The sequence below is a fragment of the Quercus lobata genome, chromosome 1 (assembly GCF_001633185.2).
Source record: "Quercus lobata isolate SW786 chromosome 1, ValleyOak3.0 Primary Assembly, whole genome shotgun sequence".
Lineage (NCBI taxonomy): Eukaryota > Viridiplantae > Streptophyta > Magnoliopsida > Fagales > Fagaceae > Quercus > Quercus lobata.
The window spans coordinates 35770340-35794632 of record NC_044904.1 but is presented as its reverse complement, the minus strand read 5'-3'; the positions used below and the strand labels follow the sequence as shown (position 1 = coordinate 35794632).

General features: G+C 32.4%; 1 non-coding gene across 1 annotated transcript; it reads left to right on the top strand.

The window, feature by feature from the left end:
* Positions 1-20083: 20083 nt before the first annotated feature.
* Positions 20084-20192, top strand: LOC115956150. The gene has a single exon (XR_004084269.1). It is a non-coding gene; the product is annotated as a small nucleolar RNA R71 (small nucleolar RNA).
* The last annotated feature ends 4101 nt before the right edge of the window (positions 20193-24293 follow it).

Here is a 24293-nt window from a genome sequence, read left to right as displayed (position 1 = left end):
CATACATTTTATAGTTGGTTTTGGAATAATACTGAATAATCAATTTTATGTTTAATTGAATTTTAATGTGTGAATTTGTCTTTTGTAGAATAATGAAATTAAATAGGTGGATTTGTGCAAAGAAGAAAGCTAATGGACTTTACGTTTACAAAGACTATGATGAAGTCAAAGAAGGCCAACCCAATTAAATTCGAGTCCAATTGAAGTAAGAAATCAAAGGAAATTTGCACCAAATCCAAGTCCAATTCGGATTAGAATTTCAGCCTGTAAATCAGTTAGTATTTGGAGCATAACTTTCGGTTTTGATGTCCAATTGAGATGATTCAAGTTAGGCTAGAAATTTAGCTTAAAGGGCTACAACTTTGTAGTTTACCAAAAGTCTGAATTTTGAAGTTAAATGGGCCAAAATGTCGGTTAAGTAAAGCCTAAAAACCCGAGGTTTTCTCTAAACGAAAATTCAACTTGTAATAGGATTCCTTGACCTATTTAAAGCCTCTTTAAGGCAAAATTCAGGAGAGAGCTACTGTAGAACATAATTTAGGTTTTTTAAAAGTTTCTTTATAATTTTTAGAGTTTTATTTGTGTTATGACTTGCTAGAAGCCTTGCTAAGGCAAAGGGTGAAACCTAGTTGTTTATTGGTATGTTCTTAACAATTATTTATTGGTTTTAATGTTTATGTTTTTATGTTTTTGATTGTTTTATTCATCTAGAAAAGTGTTTGGTTTTGTATAATTCTTTGATTTATAGTAGACTCCGGGTATATCAAATGCTTAGTATTCACTGCAAACTAATTCACTAGTTTTGTTTTGCCTGAAATCACTCAATTTCTTGAAACTACCTTAGACTACTAATTCTTGATGAGTAAAACGGTTATGTGTAAATTTTAGTTGAATTATAAAATAAATATTGTTAAGACTACCAATAGATGTGTTGTGTGTGAATTCCTAAACCTTAGCGATTTAATATATTATTATTTTCTCTAAATTTAAATTACCTTTACTAAACCATCAAAAATCTCTTGAATTAAACTTTATTATTTTAGTTTTATTCTCTTGTGGTTTGCTAATCAATTCCCTTTTCCTTGTGGATTCGATCTCAGACTTACCGAGTTATTATTTCACAATAATTCTACACTTAGGAGCATTATTTAAGTCGCAACACAGGCCAATGCATGATGCACTACCTATTTGCTATTTTTGGCCATGCCTTAGGCTTTGCTCCATGGACCAGCGTTCTACATTTCCTTAGACTAAGTAGATATATATATATATATATATATATATATATATATTGACAACTCATTTTGCAACCCGCATTTAACCTCACATGAGTAAAACGGTTGTGTGTAAATTTTAGTTGAATTATAAAATAAATATTGTTAAAACTACCAATAGATGTGTTGTGTATGAATTCCTAAACCTTAGCGCTTTAATATATTATTATTTTCTCTAAATTTAAATTACCTTTACTAAACCATCAAAAATCTCTTGAATTAAACTTTATTATTTTAGTTTTATTTTCTTGTGGTTTGCTAATCAATTCCCTTTTCCTTGTGGATTCGATCTCAGACTTACTGAGTTATTATTTCACAATAATCCTACACTTGGGAGTATTATTTAAGTCGCAACACAGGCCAATGCATGATGCACTACCTATTTGCTATTTTTGGCCATGCCTTAGGCTCTGCTCCATGGACCAGCTTTCTACATTTCCTTAGACTAAGTAGATATATATATATATATATATATATGTTGACAACTCATTTTGCAACCCGTAATTAATCTCACATGGATGGTAAAAGGGTAATTTCACTTTGAAAATATGTATCTTGATTCTGGTCACTAGATCCTTAATCTCATTTCACCAAAATGATCTTGATGTTGTAACGATTAAATTGACTAGTCGTAAGCCCTAATCGGACCATTAGATTGAGAGTTATCATCAAATCAAGTTCTCATCAAATCAAGTTCTAATGGCCGAAATGCACTATCACAAATTGAGTCCGACTATATGTGATTATGAACAATTGATTTCAATTGGTTATAAGTATAATCAATTGGAGATCGATGATATGTCATAATTTGATTGGTTAGGATTACATTTTATGGTAGGGTTGCACACATTTGATTAATTAGATAGTTAAATATTAATTATTTAATGAGTAATTTGTGCAATTATCTTTTAATTAGGGTAAATTTGGAACCAATTAAGTTTGAAATGGGAGTGATTGAAGTCATTTAATGTTAATTGGGAGCTAATTTGGGACCTATTAATGTTAATTGTGTTGAAATCATTTTCTAACAAATGACCTCTGCTCACCATTTCATCGATATCTCTTAGAATATTTTGAATCTGTGAATGAGGTTATTTTTTCCAGAAACTAGACATTCGGGGCTTCAAATTAAGTATAAGAATGAGACAATTCCAATTAGATTTGAGTTAGATATGATTTTTTGAAATTGGCTTTACAGGCTGTTACAGTAGTTACGGGAAAACCGAATTTTAGCTTGCTTCTCACTCCCACCAATCTCTCCATTTAATGCACCAGATTTTCCCCAAGGCTAAAATGAGGTCTAGGTTCATGATTCTTTATCAACCCTCATTAAATGGTCTTCTATTCATATTTTCTCCACCATTACTATATAAACCATTCATTTCCTTCATTCCAGGACACACAAAACCCCCTCTCTTCTCCTCTCTTGGGTTCTAGGAAGTTGAGTAGTCTTGTTATATCTTGGTTTTCTTGAGACTCAAGGTATTGAGTGAGACTCATTCTTCCTTTCTTAACTTTTTTTTTTCCTCCACCTTTAGGATCTCCACCCTTAGGACCTCCCTCAAGAGTCTCCTCCTCCACCATATGAATCTTCCATGAAAGTATAATATCTTTCCCTAGTTGTTTTTTGTGTTGCTATGATGAGAATTTAAGATTAAAGCATTATAATAATCATTTAAATTCCTTTGAATATGTTTGAATGTTCTTAATTGTTCTTATATGTTCTTCACATGTTCTTGGTTGTTCATCACATGTTCATGTATAACACTAGTTTTAATCTTAAATCCACATCAAAAATATGAAAAACATGTTTGTTTCATAATTTTTTCAAATCTTTGAATCTAGGATATCACCATCTACACATATTCACTAGAATTTATTTTTTAATCTAAATGCAATGCTTAATAAATTGAATTAAGGTTTTTCACATGCACACACATTAAATTCAATATGCAAATTGATTGATAACATATTGGATGATGTGATATGAATGTTGGCTACCATAATCTAGAAGACCAATTTCACTGGGCAAGGTGGGTGCCTAACACCTTCCCACGTTGTAACACCTTCTCACGTTGTAACATAGCCTCCGAACTTAGATCAAAGGTTGATAGATCAATGTTTATCCTTGTAATTTTCAAGTTTTAGATTGTAACTAGGAAACAAAGTTATGTACTTTATCTTAGATTGTATCTAGGACCAAAACTATGTAATTTTCCTATGATCAATGTAAATTCAATTGAAAATTAATAAAATGAGGAATTTTTCAATTTTGGTTTTCTTATTTATCTCAATAATTAAATAAGTAACGACTTCATTGTAAAACCCTTAATTTAAAGGGAAAAATATAACTAGTCAAACTTCTATTTTGAGAGGTAATAACACGACTCCACCCATTCACGTGGGTTTGGCCACTGTGAGAGACCGCGCTCCCGACCCGTTTTTATAGGATGTTGAGCCAAATCCACGTGAATGGGTAGAGTTGTGTTATTGTCTCTCAAAATGGAGGTTCGACTAGTTATATTTTCTCCTTTAGATTAAGAGTTTTTACAATAGAGTCACCACTTATTTAATTATTGGGATAAATAAGAAAACCAAAATTGAAAAATTCCTCATTTTATTAATTTTCAATTGAATTTACATTGATCATAGGAAAATTACATAGTTTTGGTCCTAGATATAATCTAAGATAAAGTACATAACTTTATTTCCTAGTTACAATCTAAAAATTGAAAATTACAAGGATAAACATTGGTCTATCAACCCTTGAATTAAGTTCGGAGGCTATGTTACAAGGTGAGAAGGTGTTAGACACCCACCTTGCCCGGTGAAACCGGTCTTCTAGATTATGGTGGCCAACATTCATATCACATCATCCAATATATTATCAATCAATTTGCATATTGAATTTAAAGTGTGTGCATGTGATAAACCTTAATTCCATTTATTAAGCATTTCATTTGGATTGAAAAACAAATTCTAGTGAATGTGTGTGGATGATGATATCCTAGATTCAAGAATTTAAAAGAATTATTAAATAAACATTTTTTTTTCATGTTTTTGATATGGATTTAAGATCGAAATTAGTGTTATGTATGAACATGTGATGAACAAATAAGAACAAATGAAAAACACATAAGAACATTTAAGAACATTCAAATATATTCAAGAGAATTTAAATAATTATTATCATGCTTTAATCTTAAATTCTCATCATGGCAATATAAAAAAACAATTAGGGAAAGTGATTATACATTCATGCAAGATCCATATGGTGGAGGAAGAGACTTTTGAGGGAGGTCTTAAGGGTGGAGGAAAAGAAGAATTAGGAGAGGAAGAGTGAGTCTTACTCAATATCTTGAGTCTCAAGAAGATCAAGATATGACAAGACTACTCAACTTCCTAGAACTCAAGAGAAGAGAAGAGAGAAGTTTTTTTTTTTTTTTTTTGTGCTTTGAAATGAAGGAGAGGGGGATTTATATAGTAGTGGTGGAGGAAATATGAATGGAAGACTATTTAATGAAGATTGACAAAGAATCATAAACCTAGACCTCATTTTAACTTTTGGGGAAATCTAGTGCATTAAATGTGGAGATTGGTGAGAGTGAGGAGTAAGCCAAAATTCGGTTTTCCCGTAGTTACTGTAACAGCCTGTGGAGCTAAATTTAAAAAATCATATCTAACTCAATTCTAATCGGAATTGTCTCATTCTTGTGCTCAAATTGAAGTCTCGGATGTCTAATTTCTGGGAAATTAACCTCATTCATAGATTCAAAATATTTTGAGAGATATTGATGAAATGGTGAGCAGAGGTCATTTGTTAGAAAATGATTTCAGCATAATTAACATTAATAGGTCCCAAATTAGCTCCCAATTAACATTAAATGGCTCCAATCACTCCTATTTCAGACTTAATTGGTTCCCAATTTACCCTAATTAAAATATAATTGCACAAATTACTCATTGAATAATTAATGTTTATCTATCTAATTAATTAGGTGTATGCAACCTCATTATAAAATGTAGTCCTAACTAATCAAATTATGACACATCATTAATGTCAAATTGATTATAATTATAACCAATTGGAATCAATTGTTCATTATCACATATAGTCGGACTCAATTTGTGATAGTGCATCTCGGCCATTAAAACTTGATTTGATGATAATTTTCAATCTGATAGTCCGATTAGGGCTTATGACCAGTCGATTTAATCGTTACAACATCAAGATCATTTTGGTGAAGTGAGATTAAGGACTACTGATTAGAATCAAGATGCATATTTCCAAGGCGAAATTATCCTTTTACCCTCCATGTGAGGTTAAATACGGGTTGCAAAATGGGGTGTCAACAATATATATTTATTGGTTCCTTAAAAAGAAAAGTAGATTTTTTTAGATTTTTTTTAGATTATTGGAAATATATACATTAATATGTTCTTAGCTTTGCAACTTGAACCCCTTCTTCCTAAAATCTAAGAACTTTTTGTATGATAAAGTGTCAATTGAGTTACAAGCCTCTTGGCAAGATAAAATAGAATTTAGATCACAAAGTTTTTATCTAACATGAATCAAAGATCAGTTGAACAGATATTAATACTAAAAGTATGAGGGTATTTTTTAATTTTTGAGAAAGAAGTATGAGGGTATTTGTATGTATGCATTAAATTATAAAAATTATTCAATACAACTAATGCTTAACCTATGTATTTAAAAGAAAAAAATAATGGAAAGAGAGAATAATGCTTATCCTTTGTGTGCCTGAATTTACACACCAAAAAAAATTAAAAAAAGAGAGTATTTTATACCAAATGTAAAAATGAATAGGCAGCGGGGAGCTGTTATTCCATGTTTTGTTGATGCAAGCTTGTTATTTGTTATGACTTGCAATTGGATACTTAGAGAAGCAAACAAAGCTGCGTACACACTTTAATCGTTGGTCCTTAATCCTTATCTAACTTTTGGGTCATGGCGGTCCCTAATTTTGTCAAGTAGAGGATAGTCCTTGTCTTGGTCTTCTTCTTTTGTACTAATTTGCCTTTGTGGCCACTTTCTTTCTAATTTTGCTTCTATCAAAAGTAATCATCAATAGCTTGTTTTGATTAATGTGATACAGTCATTCTAAATCAGACCACGTTTTTCATGGAAATATAGGTTTTGCGCCGAACGGCATTGATGGAGACATTAGAAGGTAGGGGTGCATAGTTAAGCTGCCAAAACTTACCCAATCTGAATCCAATAGGTTGGGTCGGTTTTTTGGGGTCGGTGAGGGTTATGAATTTTTTATTTTTAGTGGGTGGTTTGGGACATAACAATCACAAATCCGTTTAGCCCAATCTAACTCACCTATATGTAATATATATTTAAAATTTAAAATATATAAGTAAATATATATCATATAATTAATAATTTTGTTATTTAATTCTCTCCTCTTCCACTCTTCTTATATAAAACCCAAAGTCCTAAACCCTAAGAGCATTGGCATTAGGTATAGACCCCGTTTTTTGTAGTGCAAACACCAAAAGTCATGCCTCATGAGATGTGTCAAATGCCAAATTGGCATTTGTTACAGTGCAGTCTATATTTAGAATTGTACGGTCAAGAATGCTATAAATTTATCTTATTATTTTATTAAAATTTCCTCTCTCCTCAACCTATATTCTTCTTCTCTTCCCATGTGCTTCTCAGACTTCCTCTCAATCTCAACCTCGCTAACTCTCTTCATTTCTTCACTCTCTTTCGCTGATCCCAGCCATGCCTCCAATCTTAGCACCAATCTCAGCCACGTTGCCGATCTCAGCCACTTCCTCAGCCATAAGCCGATCTCATCCTCTTCCTCAGCCAAGCGTCAGTCTCACCATCTTTTTCCTTAGCCATGCCATCGGAGTTTCAGATCATAATCTTACAACTTCTTTTCTACCACTCACAATTTGTCAAATGAATTATTTCGGCAAAAATTGAGGTTTTCACGTAGTCCTAGAATTTTTGAAAAATTATATTCTTTACTTCCAAGAGTAACATTCATGCAGTTTGGATAGGTAGATTGGCTTAAGAAGACTCATAAGAGTAAAACAATCAGCTGAGAAATCCAAACTTTCCACACCTGTATTCCAGATAAGAATTTGTCTTATCAATTTAGGCTTTGAAAAGAAGATATTTCTTATAGACATCCTATTTTGTGTTGCTATTACCATGAGTCCACTTGTCCAACCCAAAACTTGATATGGGAAATAATACACTCGGCAAATACAAAACCGCGCGCGTCAGGACTCAGGAGTCATTTCCGTTTTGTTTTTGATAACATGCCGTAGGATTCTCGAAAATTAGGAAATATTTGAAAGACGCGACCCACTTGGCACAGGTTAGTAATTAGCAATTACAATTGCACTTGGTGGGGTGCCTACAAATAGCCCCCGAAATATAATCCTCCACTGCTTAAACCTTCATGTAAGCTAGATCTTCTCATCAAGCTCCTTCAACTCTCTCATCCTGGCTCCTCTTCCTGTTTCTTTTACTTCTATGGCTTCTGCTTGTTCCAAAACCACAAGCCTCCCCCCCAAGAGAGGTCAGATCAAAGCTCAAATTTTTAGGATCTTCGTTAACACTATTGTCTTTGTGGCCTCAAAGGTAGTAGAAGCAGTGAGAAGTATCACCAATTCACAATCATATGAGGTGGAAGTTCAAGTGGAAGAAAACTCTGCCTCAACGCCACTGCTACTACTTCGATGAAATTATGTTGCTTTTAGATTCAGAACGAAGTGTTTGTCTTTATGTATATTGAATCATTGATTATTGATAGCCTTTTCTGTGGGAAAATGTTATATTACTACCAATCTACTACTGAATAAACAAATTATGTATTATAAATTAATGTGACAGTGATTTCACTCGGTTCGACGTTAACAATATTATAAACTAGACTCATCCATCCAATGCTTAACAACAATTACAGATATGTTTATTGCAGCTACGAATGTTGACATTCATTAGTATAAATCCTATTTTATTTTGCCTTAAACTTGTTTGTATAAAAGAGAAACTGGGCTAAGAAATTTCAACCCCAATACATCACCACTCCAATAGAAACTATCTTACACTTAGTGTCCCACTATATCTTCCATTTAAGTTTTGGTTATTGACATGAATTTAGAAAGCCAATTTAGTCATATACAACATCTAAATCTAACACTATTATTTAATAAGTATAGTTCTATCTCTTTCAAAGTAAAATGAATGAGTATAATCTTTTGTACTCGGAATTGCCTTCAAACTCAACCAAGTTGAACCCAATCTCCAATGCAAAGGACACTGCTTTCCTAAGCGGCAGCGCCTTGATTGTTTCGCCATTATAGTGGAAAGTGATCCTCCGACTTAATGCAGCCATAGCATCCCCACAAGAGTTGGCGTGTACAACCGCTCCAATACCGGCACACTTAGATTTTTTGAAAATTGCAGAATCAAAGTTGGCTTTGAAACAAGAAAGGGGATTTTTTTTTTTGGGGGGGGGGGGGGGGGGTTTGTGCCAATCTAATTAATCAAACAAAATAGGGGGGGGGGGCCAATCTAATTAATCAAACAAAATAGTAAATGTATTATTCAACTAGATAAATACAATTATTTAGAATTTTAATTAAAAAGAAAACATTATCAACATGAAATTATCAAGTGCTTGTATATTTAATATAATTAAACAATGGATAAAATTTAGCTACAAAATTAGTTGTAGCCTTAGATTAAAAACTTAATTAATATCTTTTTGTTGGAGATGAATTTTGACAAATCTACCATTAGATTACATATTTTTCTTATATCCTCTATGCTTGCAAAATTTAAAAAAAAAAAAAAAAAATTAAAGATCAATAACTATGTCATCAATAAATTTTTTTAAATTGCAAGTTTTGTAATTTAAAATTATGCACAAAATGTAAGCTTATAAATCATATAGTAAATAATATTCAATTGACATAAATTTAAAATGTGTATTGTTGAGGTCTAAAAAGTCACAATGTTGCACCAAGGCCCAAAACAACACATAAAATTGAACTCCATAAAAAAAGAATAATAAAATACTTAAGCCCGCAATAAAGAAAAAAGGTGGTCGGCCCAAATCCATTAAGGGTCTTAAGGAGGAACCCAAACCCATGAGTGGGTAAGCCTTAGAACTCATGAAACAAAGGGAAGAAGAAAGCCTAGCCCGCTAAGGTCAATAAATTGCTGGGGAGCCTAGTGGTAAGAACTGGGTCGGGATACTTGGGGTTGCTATGAGCCTGGGATCCTCGGGTTGTACAGTAAAGCCAGGGTTGGATTAAGACAGTTCAGAGGGGTGCCAAGGAACATAAGGAACGAGAACAGATAAGTCCCTATTAGCCACCTAATGATGCAGAAAAAAGAATCAGAAGGCTTGGGAACCAACAATTCATGAACAAGGGGTTGGTACCTTGGGGAACCTAGAAAGAAGAACCATGAAGGAAGGTGGCTGGGAAACTTTCAACCTAGTAGGTAGGAATCAGCTCACTTGGGAAAAATAACAAAGGAAAAAACAGCCAAAAGTTGAGTTTGAAAAAGTGGGATCTAGAAGCCTTGAAAGAAGAAGGACAAAAGGTTAGCTCTTTAAGGACACCCCAGAACGGAAAGTCAGCAAGGAGCTTTTGAGGAAGAAACTCCAAAAGAAGAATATAATAAGAAATGAGGAAGGGACCAGCCACCAATGTTGCTGGCACAACATTGGTTTTGGTACCCAGGGGAGCAAATTGGGAGAATCAGTGGTACCTCGGGAACCCTAGGATGACACTATAAAAGGGGAAGCAGCCAATAGTGAAAGACATTCAGCAACAGTGAACTAGAGTAGAATCATTGAGAAAGCTCTGTCAGAATTCCAAAAAAGAGAGAAGAGAAGGAAATACCGCCCGGTATCCTCAAATAGCCATTAGAGAACATACTCGGATTAAAAAGGATTCAAAATTTGCAAGTCTTAGAGGTCTAAAGAGCTATCAAAGTCTGTGATTTTTGAACTTATTTGAACCTTGTAACATGTTCTAGTGAGCATAGTGTATTACACAAATAAGAAAGTAATAGAATATTTTACATTGTTTTAAGGATCCTTAATGCTTTATTTTTGTGTCTTTCTTTACCACTTCGTTCCTTTACTGTTTCTTGCTATTCAATGCATATATTTCTTGTTTGTTAGCATGTATGTGTTGTAGGATTCGTTCTCTGTGCACCATCTGGTTCGTACTCAGCCCATTTAGTTGCGGTGAACCAAGCCCAGTCCCTTAAAACAAGTAAAGGGCCGAGGATCCTTGTTTCTACTTGGGCCTGGGTATTGTGCAAAAAAGAACCTACACATGTATTAAGAGCGTAAAAAACATACAGTTCAACAGTTAGATTTTCAAAATATGTTATAATATTTATTTTATTGAGTGAGTTTGTAGCCTTAAGTTACAATAAATTTTGTAGTTAAACTTAGTCCTTAAACAACCAATCAACCAATATGATTTTATCTTCCAATTAAAAATTTAACTATTCCTTTTGGTGACCAACTAAATTTAATCTTGGATTAACCTAAGCATGCATGCCTATGATACAATCATGGATCAATCAATCATATTCAATTATCAATAAAACATTAGAAACTATTTGGAATGATACTATTTTGTCATATATTTTACAAAACAGTATTATTAAGCTATATATATATATATATATATATATATTTGCTAGACGGCAATGTCATGCAATACGTAATTAAGGTTCAAACTCATGTATGCACATTTATGCTACTTTGGTCCTAAACCTCTTGAGTTAACATTAATTAAGGTTTTTGAGATACACATGTGAGACAACTGTCAAATCGGAAATTAAGAACGTAATCAGCACTCTCTTGTTTTGATAGATATGATACCAATTGGAAAATTAAGGGTTTTTTTTTTTTGGTTATCTATGTGTCACACCATGCATTAAGAGAACAATGTATACCCCAAGCCTTATGTGGAGTAGAAGGAGAAGTGACTTCAAGGACACCACGATCCTTGGATGACGACAAACCCGTCTCGAGGTTGTGAGACCTAACCTCACCTCCCTTTAGCATTGTCAAAGATTGGGCGATCCCTACAGAACAATGAACTAAGGGAAACAGAAAAACAAAACAGACCTATATGGATAGTTCTTCTCTATAAACAACCCAACTCTAGGACATTTTCTACCTACAGCCCCGAGTAGACCACACAATCGAGCAAAGAAAAAAGAAACTGAGAGACAATTCAACCAAACTAAAGAGTAATCTACCATGAAAGAAAAAAAGCAGAGAAGGAAGCACGAAAAACTTACCAGAAAACGAAGAGGAGTCAGGAAGAAAAAGAACTCCGAAACAGATGAAACGCCACAAAGAAAAACTGACCAAAAATGAAAAGAAAATAAGGGAAAAAAGCACAAATAAATAGGAGATCATGCGTAGGAAAACCGAGAAAAATTGACACGACGAGGACATCCTGACGGTACACGTGGCACACAGTAGATTGGATGTCATCTCGCAATAAATGTGTCGAACTCGGAACATGAAGCGACGAGCGATTTTGTTCTTGCCTCATCTCAAAGACGAGAGCACGAATAGGGGAGTAGCTGATGAGTCAGAAAATAAACGTGGAATAGTCATTCAATGCCAATGACGATCCTACGAGCGTTACACACTTATTGCGTGCATTAATGATAAAACGTAATAGACGAAGCAACGGTAACAATTAAGCTATGTACCTCAGAGCTCCCATTCATGACACACTACCCGTTGCTCATAAATGCTTATCCATTGTTGTGAAATTTTAAAGTACTTGCAAGTGTACGAATTGTACCGAAATATAGTTTGACAAGAACAAGGTCGAATCCACAAGGACTTGAATGAAAGTAGGAAAATTAATCAAATCTTAACCAAATTAATCCTAATCTAGTTTAATAAAATTTGGTTGTTTGAAATTAAATATACTAAGCAAAGATATAATATAAAGCAGTAAAGAGATTTAAACAATTTAGAGAAAGGAACGAAGGTTTTGGAATCTACGTTGTTAATTCATATCAGCATATATTTACAATCATTAATTTTTCTCAACCACTACATGATAATCTAGAAATCAATCTTGCTACCATGGAGAATATTATCATTAAAAATTCTATTTAAAAATCTAAAGCATACTCTTCTTCGCTTCTTAGGTATAAAATCAAATCATCAATTATATCCATAGTCAAACAAATTACAAGAGATATCCAATTTTAAAATCAAGAAATAATAACGTAGACACTCGATTTTGCACCCATAATTTAATCAAGGACGATGACTAGAATGACCATTCATGTACCCGAAATTCATGATTGCATTACATACATTAATTTGTTCATTGCATATCATAAAAATGATCTTGAGGTTCTAACAGTCATGACGGTATGCTCGGTTTCCAAATCAGACTGTGGGATTGAAAGATATTGCATGATCAAGATTGCACGGTCAGCATGCATTGTGTTTAGGTAGAATCAACCACACATGATTAATTTAAATTACTTCTGATTGGCTAGACAATTAAAATTAATTAAATAATTTTGTGTTTGGTTGTTAGTGAATGTCATAGATAGGCTTGCTTGCATAGGAATAAAGGGGATAATTAGATAACAATAAAATTGAGGATAATCAAGACTTTTTGGAGTATTTATCTACAAGATAATTATTGCTAAAAAAATCTAAATTATCAGAAAAAGAGTTTATTTTTTAGAATGTGGATTAAAAACATGTCTAAGTGCAAGTCCCGGCTTAAAAAATCTCAAAAAAGGAGTCCAAAATGGACTAGAACTCAAAAGCGGGTCTGACACCCAATAGTGCCAGTTGGCACTTTTGGAGTGCTGATCGGCACTTTTCAAGTGCTGATTGGCACAAATTCGGGCCTTGGCCCGAGGGCACTTAGATCGAGATAAAACTCATATTTTTCGATTTTTTAGAGATAAGGACGCGTCCCAGTTCGTATTCTAATCATTTAGCTATTTTTTTGAGCCTCCCAACCTCTATAAATAGAGGCTGCATCTCAAAATTCAGCACATTTTTTCACGCTCTCTGATTTCCCCTCTTTCTGACTCCCCTTTTCTATTATTTTCTCTCTTACGTTAAAGACGTTCTAGAGGTTCTAGCCTTAAGAATTTCTTTTTGTAGGCAAGGTATTTTAGGTTTCAAAGATAATTGAATAAATTTCTTTGAACCCTAAAATATTCCCTCAATAAGAAGAGTACGCCCATGCAGGAGGTGGTTTTTCTTTACCCTTTTTTTTCTTCTTTTATTTTGATGATGCATGATGTAGATATTCTTTTAGTTTCAACTTCTAATGTTCATGCCATGTGTTGTTAATATTTTTGTTGAAATATGTTCTTAATGTTTTTGTTGTCATGATTTACCTTTTGAGTTTAAAAAATCTGCACATTATCTCATTTTTTTCAAAATCAAAAACTGATATGTATCTTCCTTAGATGCAGCTCTAAATTTTTTCTAATATAAAAACTGATTAGTATCTTCCTTAGATGCAGATCTGGATTTTTTTTTTTCTAATACAAAAACAGATTTGTATCTTCCTTAGATGCAGATTTGAGTTTTTTCTAATACAAAAACATATTTGTATCTTCCTTAGATGCAAATTTGAATTTTTTTAACATAAAAACAGATTTGTATCTTCCTTAGATGCAAATCTGATTTTTTTTTTTTTTTTTTTAACATAAAAACTAATTTGTATCTTTCTTAGATGCAAATTTGAATTTTTTTAAACATAACAGATTTTGAAATAAAAAAGAAATTCATAAGTAGTGATGTTTTGTTTGTTTGAATATAAGTAGTGATGTTTTGTCTGTTTTGTTTAATGCAAGTAGCATAGGTTTATTTCATAGGTGTAGTCCTCTTATAAAAAAGAAATATTTTTCTTATTTTATTTAATATAAAAAACAGATTTGTTTATTTATTTATTTTTTTTTAAATCTTGATTTTCTAACTTACAAAACAGATCTGATTTTTTTTTTTTTATGTACAAACCAAAAACCAATTTTTTACTTTACTTAAAAATAGATCTGATATTTTTTTAAGCAAAAAACCTTGTTTTACTTAATAAAACAGATCCATTTTTTCTTCACCAAAAACTAACTTTTTACCTATACCAAAACAGATCTGGTTTTGTTAATAAATCAAATCAAAATTATTTTATTCACAAAAACAAATTTGAATTTTTCTTAAAAGAAGAGGACACATTCATAAATAGATTTATGTGACTTAACTTAGAATTAAGTTTGTCATGTATGCAACATATCATCCATATCATGTATAAATGGTATATTGGTCATGAGAGTCTAGAAGACCAGACTCTGTCTGGGCGAAATGGATGCCTAACATCTTCCCATTTCGTAACCTAGTCTCTGAATTTAGTTTCTTTTGGATAGGTAGACTTAGGCTTTATCTTTCTTTTTATTTTTTGGGTAGATTGTAATTTGGACAAAAAGCCATGTATCTTTGGTAGTTTGAAACTAGGACTCAAAGCCTTGTAATATTCAATCTATCAAGTTTGTACTTTTTATTCAATTAATGATAATGGAACATTTTAGTCATGTAAAGTTGTATGTAATTTTTTCTTATTTTTTTGTATAAAAAAAAATAAGTGGCGACTCCACACCACTTACCCAAAAAGAGAGGTGTCATGAAAAAGCACCCGCAAAATCTTTTTTTTGAGAGCACCCTAATTTTGGTCGTCTCTCACAAATAAACCAAGCATTCAATTAATTAAGATAAATTCTAAATCATCAGAAAAACATGATTGAACTCATATTTAGAATCCCATCTTAGTCAATTGATATGAAGCAAGAACAATTTAAATCATTAAAGAACAACTATTGTGGGAAAAATCAAATCACATAAATATTACTGATAATCCTTAACGAGGTTTCATCCTCAACCCTAATTATAAATTTAGCTACTCATGGTAATTGAAATAAAACACAAGAATAAAATACTAAACATTGAATTAGACAAATAAAATAGGGAAAGAAATAGTCACAATGTTGTCATGGAGAAAAGCTATAGAGAAGCGACATGCGGCACTACCTCTTGCTCCAATTTTCTGTTTTGCATCCCAACCCTAGCACTAGCCTCTCTAAATTTTGCCCTAAAGAGCCTTTAAATAGGTAAATGAATCCTATTACAAGTTGAATTCCCGTTTGGAGAAATCCCATATTTTTAGGTTTCAATTAATCAATGATTTTGGCCCAATTAATGTCAGAATTCGGACTTTTAGGAAACTAAATAGTTGTAGCCTTTTAAGTTAAATTTCCAGAACAACTTGAATCATCTTGATTGGACATCTGAGCCAAAAGTTATGTCAAAAATACTAACTGATGTGCAGGCTAGAATCCTAATCCCAATTGGACTTGGATTTGGTGCAATTTCCTTTGATTCCTTACTACAATTGGACTTAAATCTAATTGGGTTGGCCTTCTTTAACTTCATCATGGCCCTTGTAAAAGTAAAGTTCATTAGTTTTCTTTTTTGCACAAATCCACTTATTTAATTTCATTCTCCTACAAAAGATAAATTCACGCAATAAAATTTAATTAAGCACAAAATTGATTATTCAGCATTATTCCAAAACTAAATATAAAATGCATGAATTAACTCAAAATAAGTATGATAATGCTTATTATCAATGCACATCAAATAGTACCCCCAAACCTACATTTTGCTTGTCCTCGAGCAAAATAGATAAAGAGTAAAACAAAAAAAAGAAAAAGGAAATCCTAACTAATTCACCTTCGCTGGAAATTTCGATTACATTTAGCATATGCAACAAGCCTTTAAACCCCTAGCTTAGATTAGTGGACAAGTTGTAGTATCGTGAGGGTTTGTAGGGAATATACCCACAAAATTCTGAGAATGAATACTAAAAAAAATAAAATAAAAACAAAACAAAGAAAATCAAACAAAACTTTTTTTTTTTTTTTTTCATTAGCCTTGTGCAAAGAGGATTAGTTCAAGTTCAGAAACACTACAAATGCTAAAGAAATTTCTCATTCCATCAAAACTCAATTTGAGTGAAAAGTGGTAGCCAATCCAAACATACTCTTAGTTTTAGAATAAACTTGAGTCTAATCTCTATTTGAAAGTATGCTTCAACTCAAATCTTTTCGGTGTTATCACTCAACAAATGAAATCACAAAAAAAAAAAAAAACTCTTAATCAAGAAAGAACAAGTAGTCTCATGAAAGGATGCCAAAAAGAATTTAAACCACACTTTTTATTCAGTCATATCAATATCTGAACTACACAATCTTTAGGATCAAATAAGGACTTTATTAGGATGTAATGTAGGGTAAAAAGCAAAGGGAATGAAATAAAAATGGGTGAAGGTAAATATAAGAAGTGTTTTCAAGATTAGCCAAAATATCAACTCTTTTTGGAATTTCCATTTAACATTTTTTTCAACTCTTCTTCTTCAAAGCAGTACTCCTTCCTTCCATTTCACTTCTCAAAATTTGATGAGAATCCTTTTTATTTTCTTCTTTTTGACACTTCTCATTTTTTTTCTTTGAATTCTTTTTTCTTTCTTCTTTGAATTCTCGCGCAAACCACCACATTGAAACAAACTGATCAAATTCTATCTTAAAACACTATGGATAAGGGCTTTAAGATAGAAAAGCTAATTAAAAGGCTCAATAGGGTGACTAGCGATAATGTATCAAGAAAGAAAAAGAAAAACACATATATGACTCAAAGTAGACAAAAATGGCCTAATCTCATCTCACAAAGACTAGTACAGTTCATTCAACATCAATGAATTCAAAAGATTTAAGTGTGGCATAAAATTAAATTTTTTTTTCTTGGCCAAAAGAAAGAACAATGAGACTACAACAAGGGAAATATGTTACGCACTTCCAAATGAACTTTAAGATTAGAAGAAAAAAAAAAAAAAACCCTCCAAAAATAATGATAGGCTCAAAACTCACAAAGGTTACAGTCTCCACATTGTTATCTTTAAGATTTTCTAATCACTTTTATCCTTCAACAACAAGTTGTGTTTGAGTGGCTACGTGCATATGCAATGAGTTGAGCATGAAAGCAATGAAATTCTTTAATCAAGAGTGGTATAACAAACTTAAAACATAAACCTCAAGCTAGGCAAATGATTATTATTATTTTTTTTTTTTGGGTACTAAACAAAACACAATAGAAAGATAGAAATCTATGTACATCCCCCCAAACCTAAACCAAACATTGTCTCAATGTTAAAAATGTACTCTCAAATATATGTCTTGAATGAAAAGAGAGCAAAATATTAATATGCAACATGAGAACAAAGTAGAAACAAGTAAGGTAAGGAGAAGGAAGAGACGTACCTTGATCAAGCTGGTTGTTATAAATTTTAATTTCTATCAAATATCAGCTAGAACAAAAGAATATAAAGCTAAACACGAAAATAAACAAAAATATTAATCTAAAAGTAGAAAATATATAAGAAAAAGATTTTTTTTTTTTGGCAAAAAGATTTTACACAACTACAAATCAATCCTAATAAACAGGACCATTCAAACCTCAACAACACCTTGGAGATAAATAATGCATATTATGAATGGACTAGTCCAATGAGATTGTAACTTACCTAGGTCAAAAACATGTTGGAAGGCTTTAGCAATCCCTTCCAAGTGATTTCTATGCATAACCACAGAGGGAATAATACCCTTAATATCAACAATTGTCCAACTTGTGGCTTCCTTGTGCTCTTGAAGTATACTTACCAATTGATGTTCCCAAAAGTTATCCAACTTTGGTGGTTTTATAATAGATGGGAGTGGGGATGAAGAAAATGAAAGAGGGACTACTTTTGGTTGCTAGCTATCAGTACTTAAGAGAGGAACAAGATCCAATAATGCATTGACCTCCTCAATTGATTTTTCAATATCCAAATTGCAATAAAAAAAGGTTAAGCAAGCCTTTAGGGATCCTCACAACTTGATTGTATGAAAGTATCATGGACTAGGCTCCCAATCATGTTAACCTCACATATATTCTCGTTGTCTGGTACTTGCTTACTTATGTCAAATATATTAAGCTCAACAGTCATATTTCCAAAAGAAATCTTCATCACACCACTTCGACAATTGATCAAAGCATTGGATGTGGCTATGAAAAGGCAACCTAAAATGACATGGATTTGTGTATTGGCATTTAGAGCAAGCTCAGTGTCTAACACAACAAAATCAATAGGAAAATAGAGTGCATCCACCTTAATCAACACATCCTCAACAATACCTCTAGGAATTTTCACAGATTTGTCAGCTAACTGGAGTATCATGGTTATGGGTTTCACTCCCTTAAACCTAGCTATAAATAAATTGAATATGCCATTAAGTTCACACTTGCCCCCAAATCTAGCAAAGCTCGCTCAATGAGACGATCCCTAATCTTGCATGAAATTGTAGGAGCTCCAAGGTCCTTATATTTCACTGGATATTTATTTTAAATGATTGAACTGACTTGCTCTGTCAAAAATTCCTTTTTAGGGACATTTGTCTTTCTCTTCATTATCACAAGATCTTTTAGAAGCTTAGCATAAGCAGGAACTTGTTGAATTGCATCAAGAAATGGAATATTTATTTGCACTTGCTTAAAAACCTATAAAATGTCTCCAAATTGTGCATTTTTCTGAGGACTGATTAACCTTTGAGGAAATGGAGTTTTAGGAACAAACTTCTTATCAAGGGGAAAACTAAGATCCTGAATTGGAATGGAGGGTGGGTTGTCCTTCTTTTCTCCACGATCATCATGTGAACTATGAGTTCCTTTTTCCTTTAACACAATATTTTCATCATCCTCCACTTCTGGCATTTTCACTTGATTATCAACTTGCTTACTAGACCTAAGGGTAGTAATAGACTGAATATGTTCTTATGCATGAGTAGAATTAGAAGAACCATTGATGGCATACTGCCCTTTCGGGGTTAGGTATAGGTTGACTAGGAAACTTTCCTTTTTCCCTCTCTCCAACTTGGGTTGCTAACTGGCCAACTTGATTTTCCAACTTTGAAATAGCTTGAGTATTCAAATGGATGGAAACTTTTCATCTCTTGAATGGCTTGGCTAGTTGATTGCATGAAAGTTTTGAGAGACTCCTCCAAAGATGATTGTTGTCTTAGTAGTGCTACAAATTGAGGAGTTGATTGAGGAATGGGAGGATATGCTTAAGTATGTGGATGAAATTGACTTTGTTGATGCACTTGTTGTCCACCTACATTTGTGGGAGGCTGATTTTGCCTCCATGAGAAATTACGATGGTTCCTCCAATTTGGATTGTATGTCTTTGAAAATGGACTAGCAAATGGTTTTCCATAATTATTTAGTACATTTGTTTGCTCAATATAAAAATTAGGGAAACCAACTGTGGAAGGACACATTTGTGTTGTATGCATAGGACTCGCACAAATAAAGCATGTTTCACTTTGAACTTGATTAATAGATTTCATCCCTCTACTTAAAGCTAAAACTTCAACCTTATGAGTGAGATTGTCCAACCTAGCTTTTATGTCTAAATCTTTACTAACTTCATACAATCCTCCTTTCTTAATTGCAGGGGCAGATCTCTCTCTACAGTTGGAAAAATCCCATTGTTGTGCACTTTCAGATAAATTCTCAAGAAATTTGTATGCCTCATCATCTACAAGACTAAAAAATCCACCACCATTTATGGACTCAATCATATTATGATTTGTTTGAGTCAAACCATTATAAAAATATCGTACTAGTCTCCATGTTTCAAAACCATGATGGGGACACTTTAAGATCAAGTCCTTAAATCTCTCCCAACCCTTATAAAATTTCTCTTGTTCATCCTGATAAAAATCTGCAATTTCTCTCCTCAAAGCATTGGTCTTGGCCATTGGGAAAAATTTAGAGAGGAATTTTGTGACCAATAGTTCCCAAGAAGTGATAAATCCAGGTGACAAAGAATTAAGCCATGCTTTTCCTTATCATTCAAGGAAAAAGGGAATAAAAGCAAGCGAACATAGTGATCAATGAAATTCTAGAACTTACAAGTAGCACTAATCTCAAGAAAATCCTTCACATGCATATAAGGATCTTCTCTATCCAATCCATAAAAAGTAGGAAGAAGGTGGATTATCTGTGGTTTCAACTCAAAATGTGTAGCAGTGGTTGCAGGTAATACTATGCAAGATGGAGGATTGATGGTAATAGGTGAGAAAAACTCTCGAAGAGTTTTTGAATCATCTACTGTTTCTCCCATGGTGGATGGATAATCAATACCAACAAGACGATTTTCTTTATCACGTATCCAAGTTCTCATACACTAATTTAATTTTGTGCTTAATTGAATTTTATTTCGTGAATTTGTCTTTTGTAGGAGAATGGAATTAAGTGGATTGTGTTGTTGCTTTATTTTATAGTTGTTTTCCCATCTTTATGGATGATGTGCATTGATAATAGCTTAAATTTGCATATTTATATCATTGTTAGAAAGTATTATCATACTTATTTTGAGTTAATTCATGCAATTTATATTTGGTTTTGGAATAATGATGAATAATCAATTTTGTGCTTAATTAAATTTTATTGCGTGAATATATATTTTGTAGGAGAATGGAATTAAATAAGTGGATTTGTGCAAAGAAGAAAGCTAATAGGCCTTACTTTTACAAGGGCTATAATGAAGTTAAAGAAGGCCAACCCAATTAAATTTAAGTCCAATTGGAGAAAGGAATCAAAGGAAATTTGCACCAAATTCAAGTCCAATTCGGATTAGGATTCTAGCCTTCACATCAGTTAATATTTTTAGCATAACTTTCGGATCAGATGTCCAATTGAGATGATTCAAGTTGGGCTGGAAAGTTAACCTAAAGGTCTACAACTTTGTAGTTTACCAAAAGTCCAAATTGACTTTAAATGGGCCAAAATTGTCGGTTAAATGAAGACTAAAAATCTGGGATTTTCTACAAATGGGAATTCAACTTGTAATAGGATTTCTTGACCTATTTAAAGGCTCTTTAGGGCAAAATTTAGGAAGGCTAGTGCTATGGCTGGGATGCAAAACATAAAATTGGAGCAAGAGGCAGTGTCGAATGTGGCTTCTCTGTAGCTTTTCTCCATGATAGCATTGTGACTATTTCTTTCTCTATTTTATTTTGTCTAGTTTAATGTTTAGTATTTTATTCTTGTGTTTTATTTCAATTACTATGAGTAGCTAAATTTATAATTAGGGTTGAGGATGAAAACTTGTTAAGGATTATCAGTAATATTTATGTGATTTGATTTTTTTTTTACAATAGTTGTTCTTTAATGATTTAAATTGTTCTTACTTCATATCAATTGATTAAGATAGGATTCTAAATATGAGTTCAATCATGTTTTTCTCATAATTTAGGATTTTTTTTAATTAATTGAATGCTTGGTTTTTTATTTCTTGATTTTAAAATTGGATATCTCTCGTGATTTGTTTAGCTACGGATACAAATGATGATTTGATTTTATACCTAGGAAGCGAAGAAGAGCATGCTTTATATATTTAAATAGAAGTTTTAATGATAATATTCTCCATGGTAGCAAGATTGATTTCTAGATTATCATGTAGTGGTTGGGAAAAATTAATGATCATAAATATATGCTGATAAGAATTAACAAAGCGGATTCCAAAACCTTAATTCCTTTCTCTAGATTGTTTACATTTCTTTACTGTTTTATATTATATCTTTGCTTAATTTAATTATTTGCTTAGTATATTTAATTTCAAACAACCAATTTTGTTTAAACTAGATTATGATTAATTTGGTTAAGATTTGATTAATTTTCCTACATTCATTCAAGTCCCTATGGGTTCGACTTCGTTCTTGTCAAACTATACTTTGGTACTGTTCATAAACTTGTTGTGACATTTTAAAGTACTTGCAAGTGTGCGAATCGTATCAAAGTATAGTTTGACAAGAACGAGGTCAAATCCATAGGGACTTGAATGAACGTAGGAAAATTAATCAAATCTTAACCAAATTAATCCTAATCTAGTTTTATAAAAAAAATTTGTTTGAAATTAAATATACTAAGCAAATAATTAAACTAAGTAAAGATATAATATAAAGCAGTAAAGAGATGTAAAAAATCTAGAGAACATAATTAAGGTTTTGGATCCCGCCTTATTAATTCATATCAGCATATATTTACGATCATTAATTTTTCCCAACCACTACATGATAATCTAGAAATCAATCTTGCTACCATGGAGAATATTATCATTAAAACTTCTATTTAAATATCTAAAGCATACTCTTCTTCACTTCCTAAGTATAAAATCAAATCATCAATTGTATTTGTAGCCAAACAAATCATAAGAGATATCCAATTTTAAAATCAAGAAATAATAAACTAAGCATTCAATTAATTAAGATAAATCCTAAATCATGAGAAAAACATGATTGAACTCATATCTAAAATCCCATCTTAGTTAATTGATATGAAGCAAGAATAATTTAAATCATTAAAGAACAACTATTATGGGAAAAATTAAATCACATAAATTTTACTGATAATCCTTAACAACGTTTCATCCTCAACCCTAATTATAAATTTAGCTACTCATGGTAATTGAAATAAAGCACAAGAATAAAATACTAAACATTAAACTAGACAAATAAAATAGGGAAAGAAATAGTCATAATGTTGTCATGGAGAAAAGCTATAGAGAAGCCACATGCGGCACTGCCTCTTGCTCCAATTTTCTGTTTTACATCCCAGCCCTAGCACTAGCCTCATTGAATTTTGCCCTAAAGAGCCTTTAAATAGGTCAAGGAATCCTATTACAAGTTGAATTCCCATTTGGAGAAAATCCTAGATTTTTAGACTTCAATTAACCGATAATTTTGGCCCATTTAAAATCAGAATTCATACTTTTTATAAACTAAAAAGTTGTAACCCCTTAAGTTAACGTTTCAGCCCAACTTAAATCATCTCGATTGGACATCTGAGCCAAAAGTTATGTCAAAAATACTAACTGATGTGTAGGCTGGAATCCTAATCCGAATTGGACTTGGATTTGGTGCAAATTTCCTTTCATTCCTTGCTCCAATTGGACTTGAATTTAATTGGGTTGGCCTGCTTTAACTTCAACATGGCCCTTGTAAAAGTAAAGTCCATTAGCTTTCTTCTTTGCACAAATCCACTTATTTAATTCCATTCTCCTACAAAAGATAAATTCACGCAATAAAATTTAATTAAGCACAAAATTGATTATTCATCATTATTCCAAAACCAAATATAAATTGCATGAATTAACTCAAAATAACTATGATAAAGCTTTCTAACAATGATATAAATATGCAAATTTAAGCTATTATCAATGCACATCATCCATAAAGATGGGAAAAAAACTTTAAAAGAAAGGAACAACACAATCCCAAGGTACACACAAATACTCACCCAAAAACCACTCAACCACTCCAAGTCATTTTTCTCTCTAAATCATTTTCTTCCTTTTTGACTTAAGCATTTGAGTGTTTTTGGCAAACACCACACCAGTGAATTACACTTCTTTCTCAAGCTTTCTTTTAGTTTTGGTCCAGAGGTACGACTCATCACGGGATCGTCCATCCAGTGAGACGAGGTCCTCAACTGGGTGATTTTTCACAACGTCAAAACTCATTTGGAAATTGTGTAAATATATCCTTATAGGACTAAGGAGGATAAGGCTTAAATGACTTTAAACTTTAGACCTAAAAAGAGTGATACTATTGATGGTGTTAATAGTAACAGTCTTATTGTTGTAAGCTACAATGAGAGCATGTGTAGGGAAGCACTCGCTAAGATGATTACTGTGGATGAATTGCAATTAAAATTTGCTGAACATGAAGGGCTTAGGCACTATAGCCCTGTGTAGCAGCCTAGGTTCACGGTCCCACCTTGCACTACTATTGCGAGAGATTACATAAGACTTTATACAATGGAGAGGGGATAGGTTGAAATTTTT